Below are 27,675 nucleotides of genomic sequence, written 5' to 3'. Positions count from 1 at the left end.
CAGTAGTTGGAGCACTGAGTTTATTCTAATGAAGGAATATCCTGTTTAAATCTGAACTGTTGCCATAAATCTGTGTTTTCCATTTGTGGCTCTATCATAAACATTTCACAGTCAGACTGTGAGTTAGGGAGGAGCTGTCTTGCCTTAAGTGTGGATGTCAATATTCCTTCATAGAAGTTTCTCCTGAATGTCTGTAGAAACTGAAAATCTGATTCTTGTGTTTAGTGTTATGACTCTTTAGAAAAATTATATATTTTTTATTTTACATACAGAAACATAAAGGAATTGTAAAACAATACAACAGAGTAAACCTTAAAGAAAGTAGTAAATGAGAAATTTTTTCAGCAAATATTTTCCACGATTTCTTCTTAATAACTCCTTGGGGGGGGGGGATGTTTTTATTAAAAAAAAAAAAAAAAAAAAAAAAAAAAAAATTAAAAAAATCCTTTTTGTCAAAGCAGCCTGATTTAGCATGTGGGAAATGCTCTAACAAGGATTAAAATAGGATATCAAAACTTTTCCTAGTGTACTCCTTTTTACTTAAAGTGCAAGCTGTACCACTGAATTGTTGTGTTTTGCATAAATGATAGTCTTTATCTGTTATTTTCCACTGATGAACTTTCTCAGTTTTTAATTTAAGCTCAGTAGAGCATCAAATTGATTGATGACCCCAGCTAACACTAGCAGCATGTGCAGCTGAAAGCATTATGTGGTCTTCCTAAAGTCAGTCAGCTGCATAACTCAGTATGTGTGCAAATAGTATGTTTTACTTATATTTTTACTAATGATGGATTATGTTACCCATGTATATTCTTTATTTTAAGAAGCTATAGAGGGACAGGAAATGTGACTTTGTTTAACATGAAAATTTATTACTAGCATAATAAGTTTAATTTTTAAAAATCTAGTTAAATATATTTATAGAGCAGAATTGCTTACTCAAAAAAAAAAAAATCCAGGGAACTCATCTTATGTCACTTAGATCTAAATATCAATGAGTTTTACTGCCTTGTAGGAAACTAGTAGTTTATTAAAGAAAAGTGTTCCATAAAAACTTTAGGCTAAAGTGTGTGATTCATTCTACTTAGCCAAGCTTAACCTCAGAAGACTAAGATCCAAATAAAAACCCAGGTTTATTTTACTTATCTCTTCTACAAAACCTATCTTTTTGCCTATGTTTTCTACAAAAACAGTGTTCGCAGCAGCTGAGTACAACAATTAAAACTGAGTACACAATTTGCACTCAGTTTTCAGATACACATACACATTTCACATACACTCTTTGCCAATGAAGAACAATAATTTTTAAGGCTTATGTCAGGGTAATGGAAAGGAAAAAAAAATCAAACTAAGCAGTTCAAGTTTACAGTTGTTTTCTGTATTTATAAAGTTTCAGTTATCAAAGGGATGTGTGTTTCACATACTCTATATCCAGTACAGTGCTATGACTCTGTAAAACTACCAGACAGCAAGGCATTCCATAATCAAATATTATCAGGAGTAAATATCCATTCATTGAAAATGCAGGGCCTGTTTTCTCAAATGTCTTGAAACATGGTGGGGAAGGGGAGAAAGGGACTTCCTAAACAATAAAGCAATTCTGGTATACTCTTTCCAGTATTGGTATTTTAAAATCAATTCAAAGATGAAACGTTCTCTACCTACTGAATATGGAACCAACCTTAGTTCTTTGCACAGTGAAAGTTATGGGCATAGGACCTATCCTTCAAACATAGTGTTCAAGATGTACACCTCCAAATAAGATTAGGTATTTAATTTAAACCCCAAAGAAATCATAATGGCAAAAGCAAACAAACTTGAATTAATTTCTAAGTACTCGTTAAAATAAAAAAGTCTCATAAAATACTAATAAGACTTCTGTTCCAAAACACACATAAAGACTTTTTCTTCTTCTTCAAGGTAGGAATAATACTTGTGTTTTTATTTTCAATGAATAATGAATGGGAATACAGATGATGAAAGAGCATGCACCTCTACATTTCGAGAAACAGAGATTACAAGGGTGGAGTGGGAAATTTGCTCCTAAATGAAAACAGTTGAAAAGCTCGAAATGCTTCACACCAGCTAGCTAATAAAGCAGTAAATGTCAATCCTAAAGTCACTTTGTTTGCAAGATAACAGAGTAGCTACTAGAAGTTAACATTCTGTGCCTACAGCAAAACATTTTCCAAGGAAAAAATCTGTAGCAAGACAAACCTCTTTTAGGGCATGGCTCTCCAAGGTCCAACTAGGTGTTCCAGCAGAAACTCACAAATAGTGCTCTAAGTCTATTGCCCTTAGGGCTGAGCAGCCTGGATCAGTGCTATTGCTCCCAAAGTAGCTAGCCTACTCCCTGGCTTCCTCAGGTGTGAGCTTTATTGGCCCCCTAATCCTGCTCTTGAGCAGTGGGGGCCCACCCTAATCAGGGACAGGCGGGCTTAACACAAGCTCATGCCCACTACCTGGCAATCAGTGGCACCTGGTTGCCTCATTTCACTACAAAAACCATTTGCCTAAATCAAGTGTTATGATACGCTGCACTGGCAACTTGGGTCATCAATATAAGACATACTACATTACAGAGCTGCTCTATGATGGTGGAGCTAATAGCAACAAGTGTTTTGACCAGATTGGAGACAATGCTGACAACAAAATTAAGATCCACAAAGCATAAGAAGCAACACTAGTAGTGTTGATATTATCTAAAATTATTAGTAGCTAGTATTTTATGCAATTGTTAGTGCTCTAGATAAGTTTACCGGATATGTATTTTGTAACTGAAATATTCAATAAGGTCAAATGTGTATCCTGCACTTTGGCCATAACAACCCCCAGCAGTACTACAGGCTTGGGGAGGAGTGCTTGGAGAGCAGCAGGGATCCAGCAGACAGGGACCTGGGGGTGCTGATTGGCAGCCAGATGAACATGAGCCATCAGTGTGCCCAGGTGGTCAAGAAGGCCAACACCATCCTGGCCTGCACCAGGAATAGTGTTACCACCAGGACCAGGGAGGTGATCCTGCCCCTATATTTGGCCTGGGTTAGGCCACACCTTGAGTTCTGTGTGCAGTGTTGGGCACCACAGAATAAGAAGGATATCAAGGATTAAATGGTCTTTGAAGGTCCCTTCTAACTCAAACCATCCTATGATTCTTAGAGACAGATTTCTGTGAAGAAGGTGTCTTTTCAGAAGATGATTATGTTGTTTTGATATCTAAATAGAGATCTGGATTAGGACTTGGGTTTTGTGAATACTTTTTTCAGCAGTCCAATATATAATCTTAGAAAACTTGTTTCCTTTCACCTCATAAAACCACACAAGACCTAAATCTTTCTATCTTACCCATTATGGTCTAGAAAATTCCTTTTGATAGGAAGAAACGAAAAAAGAAAACAGTCCTCAGTGCAAAAATCTATTCTACAAACTTCTTAGTAGCAACCAGAATAATTCATGTCCAAAAATCAGTGAATATAGAGAATCATATTACAAACCTGAATACACAAATAAAATAAGACATGGGAACCACAAAGTTTCTAGATTGAAATTATATCTGAAAGGTAAGTCCCACTGCCCTAAGCTACACCTGATCCATTTAATCTATTAACAAGACAGTCTAAAATTATACTTTCCAAGGTGACAAGGAATGGCTGAGCTCATTTCTCCTCTGAGCCTTTTAGGGAAGCAGCCACTTCGGCTGCCATGCAGTGTTAATGGAATTGCACAGCAGTGCTGCAAAACCATCACCTGTGCTCACATGAACAGGCATGAAACCCCAGGTCACAAGACCCTTCTGCCCATCTGCCCTGGTAAGCTGCTCCTTCTTATAGAGCTGCTCAGCTTTTGGACAGACATACTGTGGAACCGATCAGTATGGTGCAATAGCAAAACAGGCATCTCCAAGCCATGCACTCAGTTCCCCCTGCCTGGAAGAACATCCAGTGTTTGTTGAAGAACTGATGAGCAAAGAAATTACTCAGAAAGATGGTGACTATCACCTCAATGAGTTCCTTGATTTCTGATCTGGACATTACCAGTTTTGAAGAAAAATTTCTTATGCTCTGCCATTTGGATAGCTCATGGTTTTGAAGTATGTCCAAAATCCATGCTTAAAATTTAATTTTGCAAAAAAGAATTGACCCAATCCACTGTTTGGCCTTAATATGCCACACAGTGTGCAATGTTTGAAATATGTGCCAACTTCTGCAGCTGTGGGAAACAGGTGTTAGATTGGTGATGCCATCCCTGATCAGACCCTATCCACAACAGAAACCTGATTGGACCCTTTTCTGACCCCACGCAGAAAAACAAGCAATCAAACACACAAAGAAAGCCCAGAAAGACTATTCTGGAAAAATGTGCCATGCACATTTTTCTCATCTGATGCCTCTTTGCAGTGGGTCATCCTGCCAGCTCTCATGTCAGGTAGGAAGAGGACTTGGGCTTCCTGAGTTTGCTGTCTTCTTTCACCCCAAATCTGAAATTTAGTTTGGTTATTTGAAGACATAGCAGACAAGCACATGTCTGACCCCAAGCTACGTATGAAATTATGCCAGAATAAATCTTCAGTGAGGCTGTGTGAATCCAAGAAACTTTTAAGGCAGGAAATCTTTGTCAGTGGTGACTTATCTGCAGCCCAGAGGAAGACAAATTATGTACATTCATTTACCATTAATTGCTACTTTATTATCTTTCATGCAGCTTTAGGTGAATATTATTATACAATCCAGTTCTGCACCCTGTCTTGGATACGCAATTTCAAATAGGATTTGTTTACTGCTTTATGGCTGAAAAGCCTGTCACTTCAAGTTGGTTTATCATGTCAGTAATAAAAAAAATAAAAATAAAAATCTGTAATATTTCTTTTTCTAAAAAATGTAACAACAGTTTTGCAAAGTGTGAGTGTAATTAAGGGAGGTAGGAATCAGTTTTGGGCTACCATGACTGGCAGGGGGCTTTGACTTGATGATCTCCAGAGGTCCCTTCCAACCCCTACCATTCTATGATTCTATGATTGATTCTATTCACATAAACTTTAGACACTTTGGACATTATGTCCCTAGAAGAAGTACAGGCCATTCTTAAAGTAACACTTTGAAGTATTATTTGACTTAATTTGACCATATTAAAGGAAATCTGGATGAAAAAATCCATGCACTGACTTAATTTCATTTTTATGCCACCATAAAAAAATAATACATCTCCAAGACGGATTTAGAGTAGGGCAGTTATTGCATTTAGTAAATGCCAGTCACAAAGTAATGAATGCTTGTTTTCAGAGAAGAGAATTTCTCTCCAAAATGAACAATTTAAAGCTCTTCATCAATCTCTGTCTTCAACCGTGGCCTGTCTGCACAGCTCTTGAAGAGAAACAAGAAAAGTAGAAAATAAGAAGGTTCAAGGACTATCTATCTACATAATGTCCTGCTGCAGATAATATTTTTGTGAAGACTTCCCAAGCATAAAGGAAGTATCACACGATCTATGGTGGTAATGTCACCCAAATTACAGGTGTGGCAATCATGTTGCAGTATTCCAGGAGCAGAAACTGGAAAAAACCAAACACAAAATGGGACAAATAATTGAAAAAGTCTAAAAATTTGCATAAAATGGTAAATTGGATTTTCTGATTATGAATTAATATTTTTATTTGCAAAAAGACTTGAGCTTTGGTTATCTTTTTCTGACCTCTAAAACGTATTCATTGGTTCATGATTTGCAAATTATTCTTCAAATGAGTATTAGAAGAAGAATACTTCACTTCATAATGACATGATTTATGCTCGTCTTTTGAACTCCAAGAATAGTAATAATTTTGGTTATTATTTCAGTTAATGAACATACAAACACACAAAATCATGTCCTTTCCCTATGCCCTTACATGTTATTTTGCAAACTGAAACAGCAAACAAAGGTAGGGAAACTAGATTTACAGTTACTTTTTTTAGCTTAAATCTGGACTAGCTGTTTATCAAAAGAGAAAGAAGCAGAGGAAAAAGTTGTTTCTGGTTGCATAGCGAAATACAACACAAAATGTTGACTGTCTACCATCACTGTTAATGTCAGCCTTAAAAGAGTGAAAAAAACGGGTGCCTATATATGGTTAAAAAGGAGAAAGCCCTGTTTCTCTATTACTTTAAGCTAAGGTCAATGTACAAGTAGAAATCTCTCTTATGAGAAGGCATTGGCAGGGTTTGAATAAGTTCATAGCAGTGCTGACCATCTCTGCTGCTAAGATTCACAAGGAAATCCAGACAATAAGTGTGAATGACTGGCTTTCCAGAAAAGTTAACAAAACATTAAACTTTTGCCAATTTGACATCAACAAAGATATTTTCTTTCTGGCCCCATATTGATTTCAAATATTTTACACTAATAATATACTGGCACTATATAATATGAATAGACAGATTTAGAGCAATAAAAGGTCCAAGAAGGGCTCCAGAAGATTACACAACATTATGAATTAATGACGGATGAAGGCCAAGGAAGATACACTTTCTGCTGTTGCCTGGGAGAAGAGAAACAAAGTATTACAAAGAAAATAGTTGCCTTTTGTGCCTCTTTTAGAACTGTGCAGAACTGCTTTCTGCAGTTCAACAAAGACTATCTTGTTAGCCAGAAATTAACAGTGATCCTGAATTAAAATCTTTCCTCAAAATATTTGCAAATTTCCTTGAGGTTTTTGAAAAGTCTCTCTTAAGTGCTTTTGTTTGCCATTTAGAGAAAGAAATGCCAGAGCAGTAAAAATTTTTAAAAATTGTGACAAGGCAGTAGAAAGAGAAGGAATAGATGGAAACTTAATAAAACATGTACTTTCATAGTTTTAAAAAAAAAATTGAAAATGATAAAATAAGCCTCAAATATGAGGGACTTATATTTTTATCCTGAAGATTAATGTTTTAGAACACTCTAAATTTAGTTTAACTTTCAGTAAGTATGACAAGAATGGACTATAAGGACTAAAATACATCCTCACTGTCATGCTTCCCATCAGTGCACTGCACACAGTCGAAAGACTCATAAAAGCCCTACACTTGGGTCTTGTCTTGCATGTCCTCTAAGTATGGCTGCAATGGTGGAAAGCCTGACTTTCTCAGCAGTCTCAGTTTCAACTGAAAATAAAGCTTTTATGGACACAATAAAATGCAGACCCAGATGCACTTTATTAATCGAAAAATTATCCAGGCATCTTTGTGTTTGTTTTAAACACTATTGCTGTATACATTGATCTGAGAATTACATGGAAAATCAGGACACATTATTTGGAAACTTAAATATATGTTCAATGCTCTTACTTTAAAAGGCCTCAGTAAAACAGTATCTTCAAAGGCGAAAGTATCTAAGTATTACTTTCCCTCAGGTATTAATTCCAAATTAATTGCTCTGCTAAATGCTTTTATTTGAGAAATCATAGAAGATTCTTTCTGATACTAGTATTTTTTTTTCCCTTCTTGAGTATATTAAAAGTTCTGGTTTTAAACCACAACACTAATTTGAGACTGAAGACAAAAAAACCCAGCACTTTCATCTGAATTATACCAGTAGAAGATGCATAAGAGAAGCCTGGTTCTGTACTTGAATTAGGACACGAAGCAGGGTTCTAAAGGGAGGACGTACGGTAATGTCATTATAACTGTGTGTGTTTTCCTTTGAAGTACTCATCCTTTCTCTTTATGCAACCACCTCCAGAGTAAGACAGCATTTTGAAAGTGAAACTCTCATCTAATTGAAAAGAAAAAGTCTTTCCTCTGATAGATGAAATTGCACTTTAAATTAGGGTGATTATCCTCTTTAGTCCTTACAGCAAGGCTGACACTTGAAAACCATCCTGTGCATTGTAAAGTAACACCCAGGAATAATACACTTACAGACTTCTAGAGAGTGAATACTCACTTTTCTTCAGTGCATTCAATGGTAAGAACAGTAGGGCTCTTGCATGAAGATGAAAATGTATGGTCCATATTTTTAAACTTGTTGGGGGGTTTTGTTAGGTTTTGTTTTGGTTTGTTTTTTGGTTTGGTTTTTTTTTTAGAGTTAAGTTACTGTTCGCACCCTGTGAATACTGTACCTATCTATTTATAGGTAGGAACCACATAGCTGTCCCCTTTATTTTTCCCCTCTCTTCATAAAATTTCTTAAATAATTACTGATTTGCTACCACAGTATAAGTGATCCTATTATTTCATAACTGAAAAGAAAATAGATTTGGTTTTGGCTCCTAGATACCAGGTGAAGACACATTACTTTAACTATTGTTACTGCTTCTCGAAAATTTCAATATCCAGTATTTTTTTTAGACAGAACAAAAGTCCAGTTAAGAACCCGTTACAGTAAAAAAAATAAATAATGAACATCTACTTTGAAAAAGTCCAAAGGAATATACACAGCAATTTTTATTTTTAAATCAAAAATGTTTTGAAACATTTTTCCCTCCCATCAGTGGGTAGAATTTCCAAGGTCTATGAGCTTTCACAGTTTCTTGTAAATTGGTATCACTCAATTTTTTTTTTTCATTATTTACATTAGCCTAGGCTATGGCCTTTAGTCTTCATGCTAGATAATACCAATTTGACCTCAATAAAAATCAGAAGTATAGGGAATGCATTAGGAATGACACATTTTTATACATGCATGAATACTGAAGCAATAGCCTACTTTGTCCTCCAGTATTTGGTCTTTGATTTTGAAAAGCATCACTGGTCTTCTGATGCCCAAACTGAAGCTAAAACTAATATCATACAGTTCTTGGTTCATTCCCTTTTCTCCATTCCCTCCCACTTCTGTATCCACCTTCATCTCTGATTGAGGCATTGATCTTCTGTCTGACAAGACATCAAGAAAACGAAATGGTGGCTCCTTTCTGCTTAATTTTATACAAATATTTTCAGAGTGAACACATTTTAACAAATGCTGTAAGATAGCTCTCCTTTTCTTGTAGATGAAGGTGAAGCTACTTCAAATCTTCCAGGTAAAACTGCTCCGATTTTGTGTAATTTGTTTCCAAATAAACTTCCTCATTTGAAGCTGATATTTTCGAGGGGAATGATTGCAGGAAGATTCCAAATAAATGCTCACTTTTGCACAGACAGAAACAGCCATGTGTGGGAAAAAGGTGAATGCCAAACAGATTTGTTCTGCATATTGACTGCAGTGCAAGAGTTTAAGTAATGGCCTTCAGCACAGCACCAGTACATTTCAGAGACAGCACACCAGACTCAGCACAGGGGCTGTACCCACACAAATTAAAGAATTCAAGAATAATTTTGATTAAATCTTGATGACATTCTGGGCAATTTGGAAGAATACTGGGTTTCTTATTCTGCTATTTGAATATAGAGAAAGGAGCATGCTGCTTCTCTACTCCCAGATTTATCATTAAAATATCTGTATTTTAATGAGGCTGTAAATTTTTTTATTATTGTATATTCACTCCTCATCCTTCAGGATTTTCTCTTTAAAAATGTGATGACAGTTGAATTTCCTCTTGTAACATTTTAATAATATTTTCAGTGACAGAAAACACTTCAGAAGAACTAGTTCCAGAAAAAATAGCTCTTTTTACCTTTGGGGTGCCCATCGGTCCCTTTCAGTTTTCTAAGCGAGGACACACTCTGTGCTACACAGCCTCTCCACATTAATGCCTTCTCAAGATATGTCAAGCTGTATTACTTTAAAGTTGCATCGACTTAAGAGTTCTCATTCACATGGCTGGTTGATCTGTTCTTCCTTGCACACTCAAGGGCTTTTTAATGGATTTGGGACAGGGCTCTCCCAGGGAGCTGGCATGGTTCCCTATCATCAAGCACTTGACTGTAGATTTTCAACATCCTGTAGTTCTTGGACTTTCAGGCCTGGGTTCTCACCTGCATTGACACATTCTGATTGCCACTAAGTCCTTCTGTCTGAGAGAGTAAAATAAGGCAAAACACAATGGCCTGCATGATTAAACTCAAGTTATAGAGAGACTGAGAAAGATCTAGTCTAAGATTGATTTAATTCACAGTGAGGCAATCAACAAGGATGGTCTAAAGATCTGAAAATTGTTATTCAAGAATGGGACTTAACATTCATGTTAATTGCTTCTATTCAGTTTCTAGCAGTACTGACAAAATATACCAGAAATCAAAAACCATTGACTACGAAAATAATTCAAGGTGTTAGACTGTGATTATCTATATATAAAAAATCCATGTATCCGCATGTAGCTTTTATTCAACAGTTTTTTGTTTTTTGTTTTTTTGGTTTTTTGTTTGGTTTGGTTTGGTTTGGTTTGGTTTTTTTGTCAGGAACTGAAAAACATTTTTTGACATGCAAATTATCCTTGCAGCATCAAAATAAACCAACCTACTAAGTTCAGCTTGGGGTAGTCACTAATATTATCATTATATAAGTCTCCTTTTACCTTTTAATATTAGTGTAGCTCAACTGTCATGCTTATTTTCACAGTAATTGTATACAAAGTTATTTCTTGTTTTCCTGCTCATCTACTTTCTGATTAATGAAAGGCAGTGCAATATTCTACTTGATAAGCTCTCATAGCAAAATTCCATACCAAAGATCAAGCTGCATTGCTGAATATGTAAAATGGAGAGATTTAAGGATGCATGGTAGTCTTGTGAGAGAGGCATGAAGGAAAGTCAAGGAAGGACTGAATCCATTATTTCAAGGAAGGTTCACAGTCAAAAATGATGCCTTGCCTGTTACAGAAAATAGAAGCATACTGACATTTTTACTAAAATGAGAAAAAAGACCTTCTAGATTTTTGTTAAGGAGTCTTTATCTTCTGCAAAACATAAGAGTAGCTGTCTAACAAAATTTTGTAACACAAAGAAACCCCTTTTTCATTTTTACATTGTAACTTTTTTCCCAGCAGATTGTTCCTCTATGATTTTGTTCATCTCTGATGTTTGTACTTTTCAAAACTCAAGAATACTGCAAATAAGTTTATCATTTCCAACAGTAATTCTAGTCCCCTTTAAATGAAAACACCATCTGATTCATGGCAGAGGCTAGGAAAGATACAGGAGTGTTTTGACTAAATGAACCCCATCTCTGTCTCAAGGAAGGTCTTGTTTGCTGTGCATCTGTTTTAAACACCTATGAGAAAGCTGGAGAGGGACTTTTTACAAGGGGATGTAGTGATAGGAAAAGGGGGAGAGGTTTTAACATTAAAAAGGCTAGATTTAGGTTAGTTATGAGGTGTCCCTGCACATTTCAGGGTGCTGGTAAATGACCTTTAAGGTCCCTTTTAACCCAAACTATTCTATGATTCTATGATCCTGTGATTACAATAAATGGGTTTAAACCTGATGGGATCTACTCCTTTTTATTTACATAGCATGTTTTATGTATTTCCAGTAATTTACCAACACAGCTATTAAGATTTTTTTCAGTTAGGAGAACATTAGCTTCTGGTCTGAAAAGCATAGTGATTATGACAGATTTTACTTATTTTCAGATGGGCAGATCAGATAACACAGAGATATCTGAGAACCCCTAATTATTTATATTTCTTTATATTTCCAAACCCCTGTATAAGCACTTCTAAAATTCTAGATTCATAGATTAAAGAGTAGACAAAAATAGAAAAATCCAGATTTTTTTCTTTTTGCTTTCTCCTCTAGAAATGTCCAAGAGATTAATTTTTTTCCTCAGTATACAGGCCCATTACATTCAGGGAAGCTCCTCAAGAACTGTAGACTTTTAAGCACAAGTCTTTAGAATAAGTATAGATGACAGTGGAAATAATAGTAATTTCTAGACAAGTACTGAACTCATATATGAAATTTGGATATATCTGATGATAAAGCTGAAACTGACAGTAGCTACTTTAGTATAAATCAGTTCTTACACCACTGTTGTCCATCTGGGAAAGGAAACTGAGTTAATCTGTCTACATAAACACACCATCAGCAAGAGCAGTGTGCAAAATCTTCATATCTGATATCTGCTCTGGCAGGGCTGTTGGACTTGATCTTTCAGGGTCCCCTCCAACCCCTAGCTTTCAGTGGTTCTGTGATATCCTTATATTAATTTGAATGAATACAGGAGGTTGACTGCAGATACCCAAATTAAAAGCACAGGACTTTAGCACCATCACAGTGGTGTTCTCTCAAGGATGACTTTTCATAGAAGAAAAAGAGAGAACACTTATCAACCCAGAGCCTTAAGAAACACACGTAGAGAATTTCTGGTGCAAATAGCGTTTACTGATCAGTAAAGGAATTGTAATAAATACTTAGAAAGAATTCTCATATCCTAGTGCCAGGTGAGAGTTCATAATCACCCATGGAGAAAAATGACTTTAAATCAGAATCAAGCCCCTGGTATATATCAAAAAGTGTGCTCTTTGATTAGACACCACCCCTAAACTACTTTTATTTTCTTCTGCATGTCCTAATGGCAAAATTATATCATTTTTGCTCATGTCGAGAATTTCAGGTTATGGATTAATGGCATCATTTCTCTTTAGAAAAGCAATACGTATGTATGGACATTTGTGGTGACACTGAAAAAAACTCTTCCTTTTGTTTTTGTTTTTGTTTTTTTAAATATTTTTTTAAAATACAAAAAGCCATTACACCTATAATGGCTTAGTCTCTTACATTAGCACTTCGTGTTTTCTAGACTAGTAAGGAAATAATAATTTCTGAGTTGCCAAAAAACTACTCAGAGGTTTGGGATTTTTTTTTTTTTTTATGTGCCCTAGTGTGAAATCAGAATTACAGAGAAAATTTTTACAGTATCAGCTTATTGAAATCCACAAGTATGATGCACTATGCATTCAAAATTTATAAGAATGCTAGGAAAACAAGTTAAAAAGGTGGTAATAAATCTTTTCAGAAGGAGGAAGACAAAAGACTGAATGAAAGACAATTTACTTCACAGTAATTCCCCAAACTGGTTTAAAAATAGAAAGATCGAATTGCAACTCTAAACCTACCCTCTGCTCTGATTATGAACATCTCATTACCCCACAGAAGATCATCACAATAAAGACATATGAGTCCACTCTAACTGGCAGTGACCTATTGCTAACTCCAAAGAGAATATTGATGTTTTGTTATTGAAATGTCAATGACAAGAATTACACATAACTCACTAGAATCAATGTCACCTTCATATTTAACTACCTTTATAACCAGAAGAATCCTGGTAAATCATAATTGGTTATCTTGGGTAAAAAATCATAATGCTACACATCTTTTGGAATAAGAGAAAATAAGGGTCTTTCTAAATTGTGTGTGAAAACATTAATCTTTTGGTGACTGTTATCTTGCATAATATATGAAACTATGGTATATGATGGAGAAAAACCAGCAAGTGTCTGCTGCTCTGTCACACACAAATGCTTTGGAATTTTTACTCATTGTTTTCTTTGTCACTCCTTTAGCTGCCATTGAGCCAAATTTAACCCAATTTGGTAAGTGCTTAAGTACATGCTTAAATTTTGATTAAACACAATGAGATGTAATAACAAAAATTGTGTTTAAATTGTTGTAAAATTACGTCTTCTGCCACCAAACTGCTGATTTCTAGTGCTTTCTTCTCCTCTTGTGGATTCTCACACTCAAGATAGTTAGGCCTGTGTAACACAACACAAAATCTGAGGAGCTGCACCAGCACCTCTCTGAAATAGAACAGCACCCAGACTTTTCTGGGAATTCTGATTGTGCAGTGCCCAACCATCTGCACGAAGAATCATTGGTTTTGGTGTCTTCCTCACAACTAGAATGTTTTTTTACTGTTTCTAGCAGATGAAATGCTAGATGGGCAGCCTTTTTCAGTATTTATAAATGGCTTCCATCCTCAGAAGGTGCCTAGAAGGAAATGCTGCTGCCTTTCTTTTTACAGTCATCACCCACATTTTTGTAGTAGGGCTTCATTCACATCTATAACTTTTTTATCTTTCCTTCCTAAAGAAATACAATACATTGAAATACACTGCCTTGGGGTTCAGCTTGTTTAATAAATGAGGAAGAGTAAAATATTCACTCCCTTGTTTTAGGTGCTGAGAGGGCTGCTGATTTTACTTTTCAAAAGTGTGAATTTTTCCAGCTTCTAGTGCCACTTCTGTCAAGAGGGGGTGATTCTTCTGCTCAGCTCTCCATTTAAAAGCATGATTTGGAGCAGCTTTTGCATAGCTTCTGGTTCACTTCTTTATAGTATAATAAAAAAGCTTTTGAAAAACCGTGTGTAAAAGAGCTAGTTTCAATGGCAGAAAGATTCAGAGGGGAATGTTCTTTTCTACAGACAAGTGAGACAACTTCAAAGATAAAAATTCATGGCTGGAACTAAGTCTGGAAGGAAAGAGAATAATATTAAGCCTAGACTCTTAACCAAAGCTAAGGAAAGTATTCAGGGACAGATTTTTCTCAGAACAACCAGCAGCCTTCCATGGTAACAAAAATGATTATCAAAACAAGATAGTTTGTCTGAGATATTTTTAAACTCTAGAAAAATGAATTTTCCAAATATTTGCTAGGAAAACATGACTATCTTTCAAATATCATTATTAAGAACTGTTTAAGAGAACAAATAAGAACCTCTCATTTTAAAAACTGTGCTGCAGCAAAGGTTTTCAAATACAGTCACACACGTCTGAAGAATTACCTTCAGTTTCTCTTCTAATAAAATCACCAATAAACACAGAACAAAGAGAACACATCTTGAGTGAATAAATGCGTTCACATTCAGATTTAAATCTCCAGTCTCAGCTTAACTGTTCTTTCACTGAAATTGAGGAAAGTTAGGAGCAATAGCCCAGAAACTCACAAATAATCTAGGTCCTGGCATCTTTTTCCTTTCTTCATGATTTGGAGGTGTGTTAGTGAACGAGTCCAAAGCAACTCATATTCATTTAAAGTTATCAGAATACTCTAGTACAGTTCACTGCTAAAAGTATTGATAAAACACTGAGCAAGGCTATTCTCAAAACCTACAGGTATTATAAGGTCATTTTAGTCATTGGAAACTATAATAGTATGAATTTGCAGTCAACTAAAATGGAACATTTACCTTGCAAAATCCAGGCTCCACAAATACAAGCAGGAAAGAAAGAGTCTGCTGCCAAATTTTCCAGCTCCACTGGAAAGAGAAGAGGAAAAATTAATTAGAATTTTTGGTTTTACATGAGCTTTTTGAAATGCTGATGGTTTCAGTGAAATGCCTTGAGATGTTTCAGTATCATATTCAACACCTACTCAAGAAGGAATAGAAAGGATTGTCAGAGCTGTAAATGCCTTTGCTGAGGTAAACAGAGTTAGAGGCACATGCAAACTTCTAATAATACCAAATAACACAGTGCACTCACTGGCATTCAAGGGGAGCAGGGTTGTCCACAGTAGTTTCAAACAACATTTATTAAAGGATATAAAGTGGAAACTGGCAAAACATTAAACCCAGAATGGTAACATAGAAAAAAAATAATCTTTTCTATAGTAGGATTAATTACTTGCCTCTGCTGGTGACAGAATTTTGTACCTACGTAGCTTTCTCCATCCATGTCTCTAAGTCTAAAGTAAGAAAGGTTGTTTTTAGAACTGTAACATATTGACATATGAAGTTTAATTCTGAACTTTCTGTATATTTTAATGGCACATATAAGAAAACCCAACTGTCTTCAACAGTGAAGATAAGAGGAGATAAGAAAAATTCTGACTTGTATGCCTGTCAGGACCAGAATAGCCACTGATTGATAGAACAGAAGACAATAAAATAACACAGGACTACACTGATACCAAAGACTTAATAACTGCACTATTTCAAAATAAATAAAAAAAAATGCCATGCACTCTTTTAATAAACATGCCCCTCTAAGCTTTTCATTAAAACAAACCAAGAGAACTAAACTATTTCACTTTCTGTCACAGAGAAATTACTTGTCCAAGACCTTTCACAATGCCTGAAAATAAAGACTCCGCATCTTCAAATAAAACACAGTAAAATCTGACACACATAACTCTGAAAACTGAAAAAGAGCATATAAAAATGAAATAAAAATATGACTTTAAAATATTATTTTATATTATAGGAACATAACACTGCACTTAACAGTAAGAATAGGTACTGTAAATAAATACAAATTCAATGTTGAAATTTGTTCTATCTAACTTGCATTCAACTAAATTTGTATGTGTTGTAACAGTATATGAGTTAACTAAATCATTACATATTATACCAAATGCTTGTTTATGGACAAGATAATATCTACTGCTGAACTGTGGAGGGAATCTGTAACATAAGGAATTTATTCTATTTGCAGAAAAAGTCTTGGAGGGTAGCAAAGGGTTTTCAGTGCTCCAGGCAGGACTGTCTCTAATAAACAAATCTTCCCTGGAAAAGAAGTTGGGTTGCTCATTCACCAAAGCAGTAGTTCTGACATCAGATTTGCATCAGTTCTCTATTTTCTCCTTAACATATACATTTCAGCCTACTTAGTTTGTGAAAATCAAATCTTTACATATGATTTCTTTTTTTGTAAAATAAAGTCACAATGAGACCTAGATGAAAATATTCTCCTCCTGAAATGAGTATTTTGAAGCTGTGGAGTGATTCATGAAATTCTCTTGAAATCTCTCTCTTGGTGTTCTGGAGCCCCTTTATGCAATTCACTTATCTTTAAATTGCTCTGTATGAGCAGTAAGTATGACGAAAAAACCCCATGTTGCTTAGGTGAAGTGATTAACAGGCACAGGTAGAAAGTTTGCCTTGGAATTTTTTTTAACAATAATCAAGGAATAAAAACTGTTGTTATAATCATTAGGTCCATTCAAGATGGTGAAGGGTATGCAATCTGTTCACTAACACAATATCTTACGTCATTATTACTGGGCTTTTTATTTGGTTCAATGAAAAAATATTGTTCTGTAAAAGAAAAGAGTTATGTTCAGAATGGCAGTCTTTCCATAGTACTTTCCCACAGAAGTAGCAGTTCTTTCACACCATACTGCAAGAGTGTCTTGCAGTTTAAATACATATTCTTCTGTAACTGGGAAAGTTTCTACACTGTATTGAATTCCTAAATTTCTTATGTAGCATTAAGTTAAATAAAGATTACATTTTGCTTTCAGTACTATGAAGGTTAGACTAATAAGTTCACAGCTAACTTCCTGGTGATTTTAATGGTGAAGAAGAGAAGACTTATTTAAATTCATGGCTATATTTTTTTCCAGGGTTTTCACTTCCTAAGGAAAATTGTAATACTATTTAATCTCATCTTTTGTTATGTTATGTTGAATTAATCTCAGACATAATGCAAAATAAATTAGAATTAAAAACTACCAAGAAGTAGTTTGGTAGTAAGAAAATCCACTAAAAATTGTCTCTAAAAATACCTCTTTTATGTTGATACTTCTTTTATGTTGAAACAAAGAGGAAGTATTTTGAGTATTGTAGCCATTTCCCTTCACCTTTGGTTACACACAGAGCAGATTTAAAATAAAGATGAGTGTGAGCCTTTGGAGGCCATGAGAATTTATTCTTAACTGTGCTGTACATTCTAACTAACCTTCAAAAGACATTTAAATACTCAGATTTCTGTCCTCCCCAGCAGTATGATGGAGTATCAACACAAAGACCTCCTGCACTGGAGAATCTCAAGAATCCAATTCCCAAATATTGATAACATCTCCATCTCATTACTTCATTATTTCTGACGGCAATCCCCAAGTGATAGCAGAAGGCTAGAGGGGTGTTGTTTTAGAAAATCCCAATGATTATTGACCAAGGCCCACCACAAAAGGCTATTGGAGAAACTCCAGTTGCTGTGGGTCAAGAAGGAGGTCCTTATAGAGGTAAATGATTGTCTGAAAGGTGAGAACGAGCTGGACTAATCATTTTCCCCAGTAGTGTGATATCATTAATGTCCTGTCTTATAATAAGCTGCCCTTGGCCCCAGTCTGCTCTTCTGGTGATACCAAATTTATGCTGGAAAACCACACAAGCTTGCTAACCAGGTGCGGAAATGGTAGAGAAAAGTCAGTGTTACTGTGTGTACAGTGATACACATCGAAAACAAGCATTTATTAGATGAAAAAGTAGTGTGTCCTGAAATTATTATGGCCCCTCAGAAGTCAGAAATGTGTTTTAGGAGGCCTAGGAGAACATCTGCTTAGTAGTCAAGAAAGCAAACCTGAATTATAAGAATTACTGCAAATGGAGGAGAGAAAAAGAAGAAAAATACTGAGAGATAAATGAGAGGGGAGGAGGTTCCACAATTTTCTATAAAATATTTAGTGGCACACTAACATTTTTTGTGCACACTACTATAACCAGTGGGAATTATACAATATCCAACAGAACAAAAGTCCAGAAGACACATTTCTTTCACCGAGTGTGCAATTACATTTTGCCTCAGATGCTGATCATCATCGAATGTGTGGAAGAAAAATCATCTGCAGGAATGTCCCTTTGGTAACTGGAACAGTTTATCTAAATTTGTCTATTGCAACAGTTTATGTGCAATCTCAGCAAGATTATTGCTTTAAGGAGGAGGAGAACTGTCACAAAAATACTGCAGAAAGTATCACAGTATCAAAATAAAAAAACATCAAAAGTAGAAGCCACCAAAACCACACTACAAAGGGAGAGCCTGGAGATACTACAGGCATTTCAGCTGATTGTATGAGCCACATGCCAGATGTGAAATAAATTACTGTAAGTTTGCCTTAAAAGCACACAATAAACATGAGCATCATGGAAATGTTATATGACCTACATATTCTAAAATATTTAAAGCATTAAAGGCCACAGAGCTAAAATTTTGAGACATGAGAACCAAAAAGCTGACTGTTTTAGCTGTCAAACAATAAATATTTCTGATTTTATCATTCTATTAATAATAATGCAGGTCCTCCAGATCTATATATTGACACCATAGATAATTAGGTTTTTATATAATTTATATTAGGGATCTAGGCATTAGATAATATTCTTTAGCCAATAGAATTTTGCAAGGCTGGAAAATATGTTTTTCCTCAAACCACTGATTATTTCTTACAGGTTTCCCACGAGATGTTACCAAAGTTGCACTGAGGACAGCAGTGGTTTGTTTTGTAAATGTGTCATAGTTCAAAACACTATCTTAAAATGTATTTTTCTTGTCAAGTACTGATGAATTGAACAAATAAAACTTCCATACAAGTCTAAGGCAGACGATAGTTGTATTTTGGTTTGGTTTGGGTTCCCAAACAGTTTTGTTAGATTACTTGGAATACATATTAGATTTAGAGCCAGTGTTTCAAAAACCTATATGAACAAGCTAAAAAAAAAGTTAAAAAGTTTATCTGAGAAACCTTGTATTAATTTTAATGTATTAATTAATTTTAAAAAACTGCTTTACATTGAGGTCTGTAAAACCAGCATTTGAGACTCAGCTTTACAACTATATAGCAAAATTTTCCAAAGCTTTACTGATCTTTGTAGAGTTATTAAGTTGCGGCAGACCACAGTAGCCCACAGGCACCTACTTCCAACTTCATTCCACCCTCCCCAGCTAAAAGGAGTTTCAGAATGACATAGTGGAAGTGTGACTTTGTGGGACTAGGCATCACACTGATTTGTCCACTGCTTCCTTTTCAGAGTTGCCTGGCATACTAAGTCCTGTACACAATTGAATTTTAGCAATTCAGATCCTGTATATGAAAATTCTGGAAGTAGAAAATACAGACTATTAGTTGACACCTCTGAAAGAACAAAACAAAAACTTTCTAATCCTTGGGATAGTTTAGCTCTGAAATGGAATATATATGGCAGGTGCTTACATCGTTATGTAAATACCTGTGGAAAATGACAGACATACAACTAGATGCAGTACTGAGGAAGGGCAGTGGGTTATAACCACTTGATTATTCATTAGATCTTCCTTTCATGATCCTTTCAATAACTTCTAATATTTTAAAAATAGAAAATGTATACAGGGTTGGGTTTGTATTTCATCATCTGACCTAAAGTATGCATCTCTCACCCCTTCCTTTTACTTACCACAAGTGATCAAAAGAGAACTGAAAGAGTATTTTCAGGTTTAAAAACAACCAACCAACCAAACAAACAAACAAACAAGCCCTCACATTTCCCTTTTTAAATATCCACAAGAATTATATGATCTTCAGGTACTACCACATCTATTTTAATAATTATGTATGAGATTTTTGAAAACTAATAAATTTCAGAATTTTTAAGACAAAGCACATATTATCTCATTTGCTATGCATGAAGTCCACACACATTCATTGGTGCTTTTGTGGAAATACAAAAGAATGAATACTGAGGCACTCTGTGATAACAGACTTAAATTCTATCATACTTTTAATATTTCATCATCATATAACCTTCAATTAGAATGAATGCTGACTAGATTTAATGTTTAAGAACTTATATAGACAAAAGTGATGTGAAGAAGCTTATGGTCTTTGTAAAATCATCCCTTCAAAATATTATTTCTTATGGCTTTAAAAGATGTCTCATTTTTCAACAAAAGTCACCCCTTATCAAAATGCTACAAAGTGCAAAATTAAAATTACCAAGAAATTAAAGCAGAAATTCTGGAATTCAGGATGAATGTCCAGTATCAGTGTCACCTGATGAAATAATAGTAATATTTCTTTCTCCTTACAGTGTTTCTCTTTACTACTACTTCACTAAGACTACAAAACTATTTACTTAATTTATCTACATACTGTCAGGTGCTATGAAGTTTTACAGATAAGAAAATTAAATTATATATATCCAGAAAAAGTAGAAGGCACTGCTGTTTATGCCTTGACTATATATACTTATTGTCTGTAGGTTTTTATTTCATGTGTGCCATTCCAAATATAAATGTTAACTGACACTCACATGTGTCCCCTGCTTGAGTCTCATCCTATCCCATTCCACCCCATCCCATCATCACCTAGGGTATGAAATTCTATTTGATGTGTTACACATCAGCAGAATTACAGGCAATAAAAATTGCATAAAGATAGATAAATATTCTAAATATTTATTGCAATGAACCACATCAACTTCCTTCTGATAATCTGTGACAACACCACATATCTCAGATAGGTTCTCTTAGAGTTTTGAAACACCTCATGACAGACCTGTGCTCTGGTAACTTCTCAATCTAATTTTAAAATTTTGCAGGCATTTAAGAGTATGTGGTTAAAATAGCTGGAATCACTATGTCAACCTCATTTTTATGAGAAACCGCCTCTTTCTATCATGGATATCAGGAAGATACAAAGTCTTTTATGAATCAAAGAGTTGACAAAGCATTCAGTGTAAAACAGAGTTAAGGACACTGCTTAAACATGTCACACCTAACTGGACAAACCCAACGTGAACACCTAGAATGCCCAGTACTCACTTGCACCATTTGATATTTAATGACCACTCTTAATTATAGGTTTCATTTGTATGAAGTCTGATAGCTTTATTTTGCTACGTAATTGTTAAATAACTCTTTGACAGAAAAAAAAAAATATTCTGTGATCTAACTTAAACTGTTGCAACAGCCCGTTTAATAATATTTCTCATCAGCTCAGCAAGTAGGATTTGTCACAAGAAAAAGTGAAGAAATAAGATCTTTAACCATGAAAGTTTCCCATTTCATTCACACACGACTTGAGTCAGGACAAAATGAGAAACTACAAGAACAGAGATTATGAAAACACACATTTCTTTGATCTTAAGTCCAACAGTACCAAACAAACACTTGTTTTCTGCAGGTGCCCACAATCTTTGTTTTTCAGGTGCCTCTTACCTGTATACCATCCCTGCTTCTATTATTTACAATAACAACCTTGCTTTCCATTACAGAATGCTAATTTCTTGCAAAAGAATGAATATTAGCTTTGTGCCATTTAAAAGCAAGGATAAGACTTAGAATTTAATGACAAACTCATAACAAAACGAAACCCAACAAAAACACACAAACAAAAGTAAGCCTAGTACATAGTTACAACTCTCAATGTGACAGAGCAATCCTACAATTAAACTATGCTTGTTAGCTTTTGTGGGTTAGCATGTCTAATCCTTTATTTGGGATTCTGAGTAGCACTGCATCTTTTCTAGGCCAGAAAAACGTAAGAAATATGTTTCATGCTTCAATGGATGCTGTTTGATTTATCCAGGAATTCACAGAGCAACTTCAGTTTCAGTGGTATGGTTTAAGGATATCACAAACTACTGCTAAATCCATAGGGATTACCAAAGAAGGAAGAACCAATCAAGGAATTACTTTGCTTACTGCTTCTATAGCATAATCTAAAACAAATCTGAACTGCCACTGAGATTTCCTGTTTCTCTTCCATACCCAGGACTTCTGGGTATTCGTAGCAATATACAGAAACAAGTGCCTGAATTTAAAAACTAACACACATAAAATAAAACAGTTCTCCAGCATGCATACATAAGAAGTACTTCATTTTATAGGTGTAATCTAGCTGTGATGTAACTGACATCTTTTAACAATATAATAGAGAATATAGAACCATCACTATAACCAAATCAGCTTTAATGAATGTCCTTATACTAAAGCAAAATATTATTTGACCTTGTAAGTCGATGGAATATTTGAGTGCAAAACTAATTGTAGATGACTGTTTATAAAAAACATGACATAGGTCTTCACATTGGAAAACTGAGCCCTTGCCCCTAAGGTCTTTAGGAAGCTTAGCATAATTTTACTCTGGAAAAAGAGTACCAATACATTTGTACTTTCCTTGCCCTTTGGCAACATTACTTTCAGGATAAGAGCTCTAGCAGCAAATATTTTGTTATATAGTCAGAACTTGATGCAGCTACTGAAGCAAATCAAAACACTCTAAACTCCAGATGCTTCATTTCATGAATTCACCCCAAAGCAAACAGATTACCATCTGGGGATATGAAACAGAAAGATAAAATACACACTTAAAGTAGTCTGTGTCTGCAAGTACAGTGTGTGTAGTTTGATTTCAGTATATCAGCATAGGAATGACATTATCTTAAAAGCTAACACTATGAATTAGAAATGTTTTTCACCTGAATCGTTTTTGAGATATTACAGAGATGCTGAGATGATATTTTAGATTAAATGTACGCTTTAATTTAGTTCATAAATATTTCAAGAATATATAAAAAAATTGACTGGACACCATTGATAATATCTGGACTAATGATTTATTTTTGCAATAGCTGCTCTTCATTTCAGTCATCCAGAAAACATATTGATGCTCTTTAAAGTGTATTATTTCAGGGAATGAACTGTAACTGCTCAAACAAATTGAACTCATTTCCCTCAGAGGCTTTTACAAACCCTTATCTTCAGATGGGTTAAAAGCTCACTCTATAAATAAATACAAAGCAGATCAAAAACCCTTCCCTCATGATTTCTACATATATGATGACCATGGTGAAATAACAATCCCTGCTCAATTTGTACTTTACCCTTTAATTTCTTTTGCCACAGAAACGTATTTTAATGCAGCTAATAGACTAAAATATGTGGAGTCATGTAGAATGAAGCTTTTCATGTAATTGTGCACCATGGATGTGACTGCTATATGTAGCACAGGAAAAAGGCAACAACATTTTTTGTCTGAGGAATGAACTCAGTTTGGGAAACAGGACTGGAAAACTCCCAGCACAGCCAGTCTGGATGCAGATGTACAGGGATCAAAAGGCTTCATGCAGTTACTTTTGAGTTCACTCATTTATTACTGCAGATACACTGGATATGAGCTAATCCCTCTGGAATCCCTACTACTTACCAGTGCTTGGGATACAGCATTAGGAGAGGCACTCTCCCGTTCAGAGAACATCCCTACTTCTTTTACAGTAATACAGTTCCTGCACTTTCCTTGGTGCTTAATGGTGTGAACAATTTCACATTCCTGCAAGAGACTGTCAATGCTCCGGGTCAGTTTTGCTCATCACTGAAGTGCATACTGTGGATTCATTCAGCTTATGGTCATTATCATTAGTATAAGCCAACATGATTATATGGTTAATTCTACTGGATTCACATAGCAAAAGAGGATGCTGAAGTGTCTATCCTGTGTTAATCTGAGATGCCTTCCTCCAGTCTTCTTTAAAATTATCATAATTTATATAAGGAATTATTGACTTCAGAGCTTTTTCACCCCTTATTTTTATTAAATTCTCAGCACCTTCAGTCTTTTTTTGTGCATGCTCAAATAACTTTTGCACTTAGGAATGAAATAGAGTCTCAGAATTTATCTGGAAAAGAGAGTTTTCAAGCCCATAGGAAACAGAATCGCTACAACAATTCCACTATTGCTCTCCCTGGCCCTGGGAAGACACATGTATTCATGGTTATGAAAGCGAGCTCACAGACAGATTTGTAGACTTTTAATGACACTGCTATAGAAGAAGGTTTGCATGTTATAGATCTTGTGTTACTGCAGAGACAATAAATGACTATCATAGAATTATAGAATCATCATGGTTGGAAAGCATCTTCCATCCAACTGTCTATCATGCAACAATCTATACCACCTTGACCCCTAAATCATCTCCCAAAGCAACACAACTACCCATTTTATGAACACCTCAGGGATGGCAACTCCACCACCTCCCTGGGCTACCTGTTCCAATGCTTCCCCACTCATTTAGTTAAGATTTTTGTTCCCTAATATCCAATCTGATCTTCCCCTGGTGCAACTTAAGCCCTTTTCCTCTTGTCCTACCTCCAGTCTCTAGGGACAGGAGGCCAATGCCCACTTCACTACAATCTCCTTTCAGGTAGTTGTAGAGATCAATAGTGTCTCCCCTCAACCTGCTCTACTAATTTATGGGCTGGTTTTGCAATATGAAGTTTGGTGGGCTGTAATTCTATTGCTTAACTGAATGTTTTCTGCCTACCTTTGCAGAAGACAAGAAAAATGCAGAAAATGAGCATGATTTTTTAAGGAAGCAGATGAAAGTTTTATCCAAATATATCAGCAGCTAAGAGATACTGAATTATCTGTAGAGTAGCCCAAGGTTATTATTCTTTACTAGAATGGAAAAATTATTTAAAAAAACTGAACAAGACAAAAAAACCCAAACAAAACAAAACAAAGAGAAAACCAGCCTAACACATATTTCTCAAACTGAAATAAGAGATTAAAAAAAAGTCCATCAGGAAATTTTGTTGATGCAATCTTTCTAAAAAATAATAAAAAATAAACAACAAAAAATAAACAATACAAATCTGTCGATGTTAAATTAAAATTAATAGTTTTTTTCTTTAACATTGTACTATTTTCTTAGTTTTTTTATGCATCCTGTCTACTGTTCTTCTCAATATGAAAAAAATTTGATTGTCATCCATTAAATACTAACAGATACTTAAATTTCACAATGAAACAAATTTATACAAGGGCAAATCTGTTTCAGAGTAGCAAATTCTAGAATGCAATCATATCAGAACTGCATTTTCATCTCTTATAAGGTATTGCACTCAGGTTGGGAAATAGAAACTAACCCTTAGGAAAGTCAAAAGAAACTTTCATTTTAATTCAGTGAATGAAAGCATTTTTACTCCAATTAAAGTCAGTGATTGATTATCTAATTAAATCTCAGGATGGGAAGTTTATGGTAATAATGGGTTTGCTATATTTTAATTTTTTCAAGATAGAATTAATCTGTCCTGATAAAAATTGTTCTCAATTTCAAAATCCACAACCATGGCATTTGAGCAAGGATTAACATTTCCAGATATTCTCCATATTAACACATATTTAATGATACATAACTACAAATGTTGGATTGAAAAAAGGTTTACTTCCTAAATTGATGCCCTCTTTTCAAACCTTTCATAAACAGAAACATATAAATGTAGTTTTGTTCATGTGCTTAACATGTTGTGATTTCAAACCAAGAGTTCTGTATATGAAGAATGTGATCATGCTGGGCCCCTGCTCGACAGCATTTCTGTTAAAAATCTGCATAGATTGCTTTGGAACCCTAGAATCTCTAAAATCTTTCTCAGATATTTTTGCAGACAAGGTGTCAGTTGGAAAACTACATTCATTTATCTTTTTGCTAGTATCTGGTACTCAAGAAAGCATTTCTACCTCCTTCAAAATTTGATTTAGTGAAAAAGGGAAGAAAACCCCAGTGAAATAAATAAAGATGACTGTCTCAAAATGTTCAAAGGAAAGCTTGATTTTTTCTTTTTATACACAAAGAACACAATATTTTCCAGAATATTTTTCTGATGTTTGGCACTGTTTAGTTTTTCATTTTAATTGCTATCACTTAAAAGACATAATAAACCAACAGTTTTTCTTAGAAAAGGAAAAAAAAAGAAAGACATAAAGATCCACATGTACTGTGAGCTAAGAGGTAAGGTCCTGAAAGAACTAAAGTCACTAACTGTAAACCTAAGATTTCACAGTTAGGTTTCGTAACCTCTGAAATAAATGTTTTCAACCTACCTGTGCTCTGCAGCTTCAAAAGGTTTCTTTCCACTGAATAAGACAAGATTGAATGCAGAAACTTTGATAGAGAGTTTAAGATGAACTAAAAGAGAAGTCCACCTGCCACTACACATCCCCCCAGCTGTAGGTGCAGTATTACTGCAACTATGGAAGAACAGCACCAGCTACTGACATAAGATTTTTCAAATAAGGTATCTGTATACCACAGTAATATATTTTCCCATGTCTACTGACAAAATATTGAGAGCATCAACCCCTTTCTCACACTGTTTTCTACTCTGAGTCACAAATTTAAAAAGCTAAAGATATGCCTGTAAATGCATCACACTCATTTTAGAGGTAATAGTAAACTCTGAGTAGAATGGTAGAAAGTATTCTGATTCTCTGTATAGACTTTAATTAGGAGCATAAATATTTAGTAGTCACTTGGTGTCATTAAGAAATTACATGGAAGTCCACCACTGCCATCAGAGGCAGTCTGAATTTATTACTTTGTAATTGCCTACAGGAGTAGTTAGAAACTACCCTGTAACTTAAAATTAAGAACTATTCCTCCTTAAGTAATGCAATTTCCCTGATCTCTACATATCACTGTCTTTATGCTATTTAGTTTATTATCAAAGTGTGAATATTTTCTTCCATTGACCTCAGTACCTTTTCCTTTTTTTTTTTTTTCTTTTTTTTTTTTTTTCTTGGAATGAACGAATCATTATAAAACAAAAGTTTGCCCCATTAGGCTCAGAATACAGCATTTTAAGGTAAGATATAGCAAATGGTATTCCAAGTTAATGCTTACTTTTAATTAAGCCATTTGGTTTCTTTCCTATAAATTCACTAAAATAGGTGATATTTAAGAAGGTTTATACCTTAAAAAAACAACCACAGGAGGCATCAATGTACACAGGCTTTTAATTTGAGGAGATTCTGGATTTAATGGCTCAAGAACTGATTGACAAAGGTAAAAAGAAGAAGAGTTGGGTGGCTGCTATCAGGACACATAGAAGTAGTGATTTCCTTTAAAAACACTAAGTAATTAAGTGCAGGTTTAGTACTTGTCTATAAAACCTTTTTTTTGTTGTTGTTGTTGTTGCTGTTTTTTATCTTTCTCAAAAATAAAACCAAGCACAAGAGACTTATTAATGAAGTTTTGTTTCCTAGACTAAAGAACAATGCATAACTATTTTACTAAGAACAGTATTTTATTAATATCATTTATGTAGAGGTTTCTTTTCATGTAGAAGGTGAAAATGCAGATAGCATACCT

General features: G+C 34.8%; 1 protein-coding gene across 1 annotated transcript in view; it reads right to left on the bottom strand.

Annotated features, from left to right (window-relative positions):
- The window catches only part of LINGO2 (leucine rich repeat and Ig domain containing 2), a 461,135-nt gene that overhangs the window by 269,752 nt on the left and 163,708 nt on the right, over nt 1–27,675 (bottom strand). The window contains exon 2 of the mRNA XM_071730935.1: nt 15,019–15,087. The gene's annotated coding sequence lies outside the window, so the exon portion shown is untranslated. The remainder of the gene's footprint in view (nt 1–15,018; nt 15,088–27,675) is intronic.

Source organism: Heliangelus exortis, chromosome Z, assembly GCF_036169615.1.
Source record: "Heliangelus exortis chromosome Z, bHelExo1.hap1, whole genome shotgun sequence".
NCBI lineage: Eukaryota > Metazoa > Chordata > Aves > Apodiformes > Trochilidae > Heliangelus > Heliangelus exortis.
Note: the sequence above shows the minus strand (reverse complement) of the source record. Positions and strands in the feature narration are given on the sequence as shown.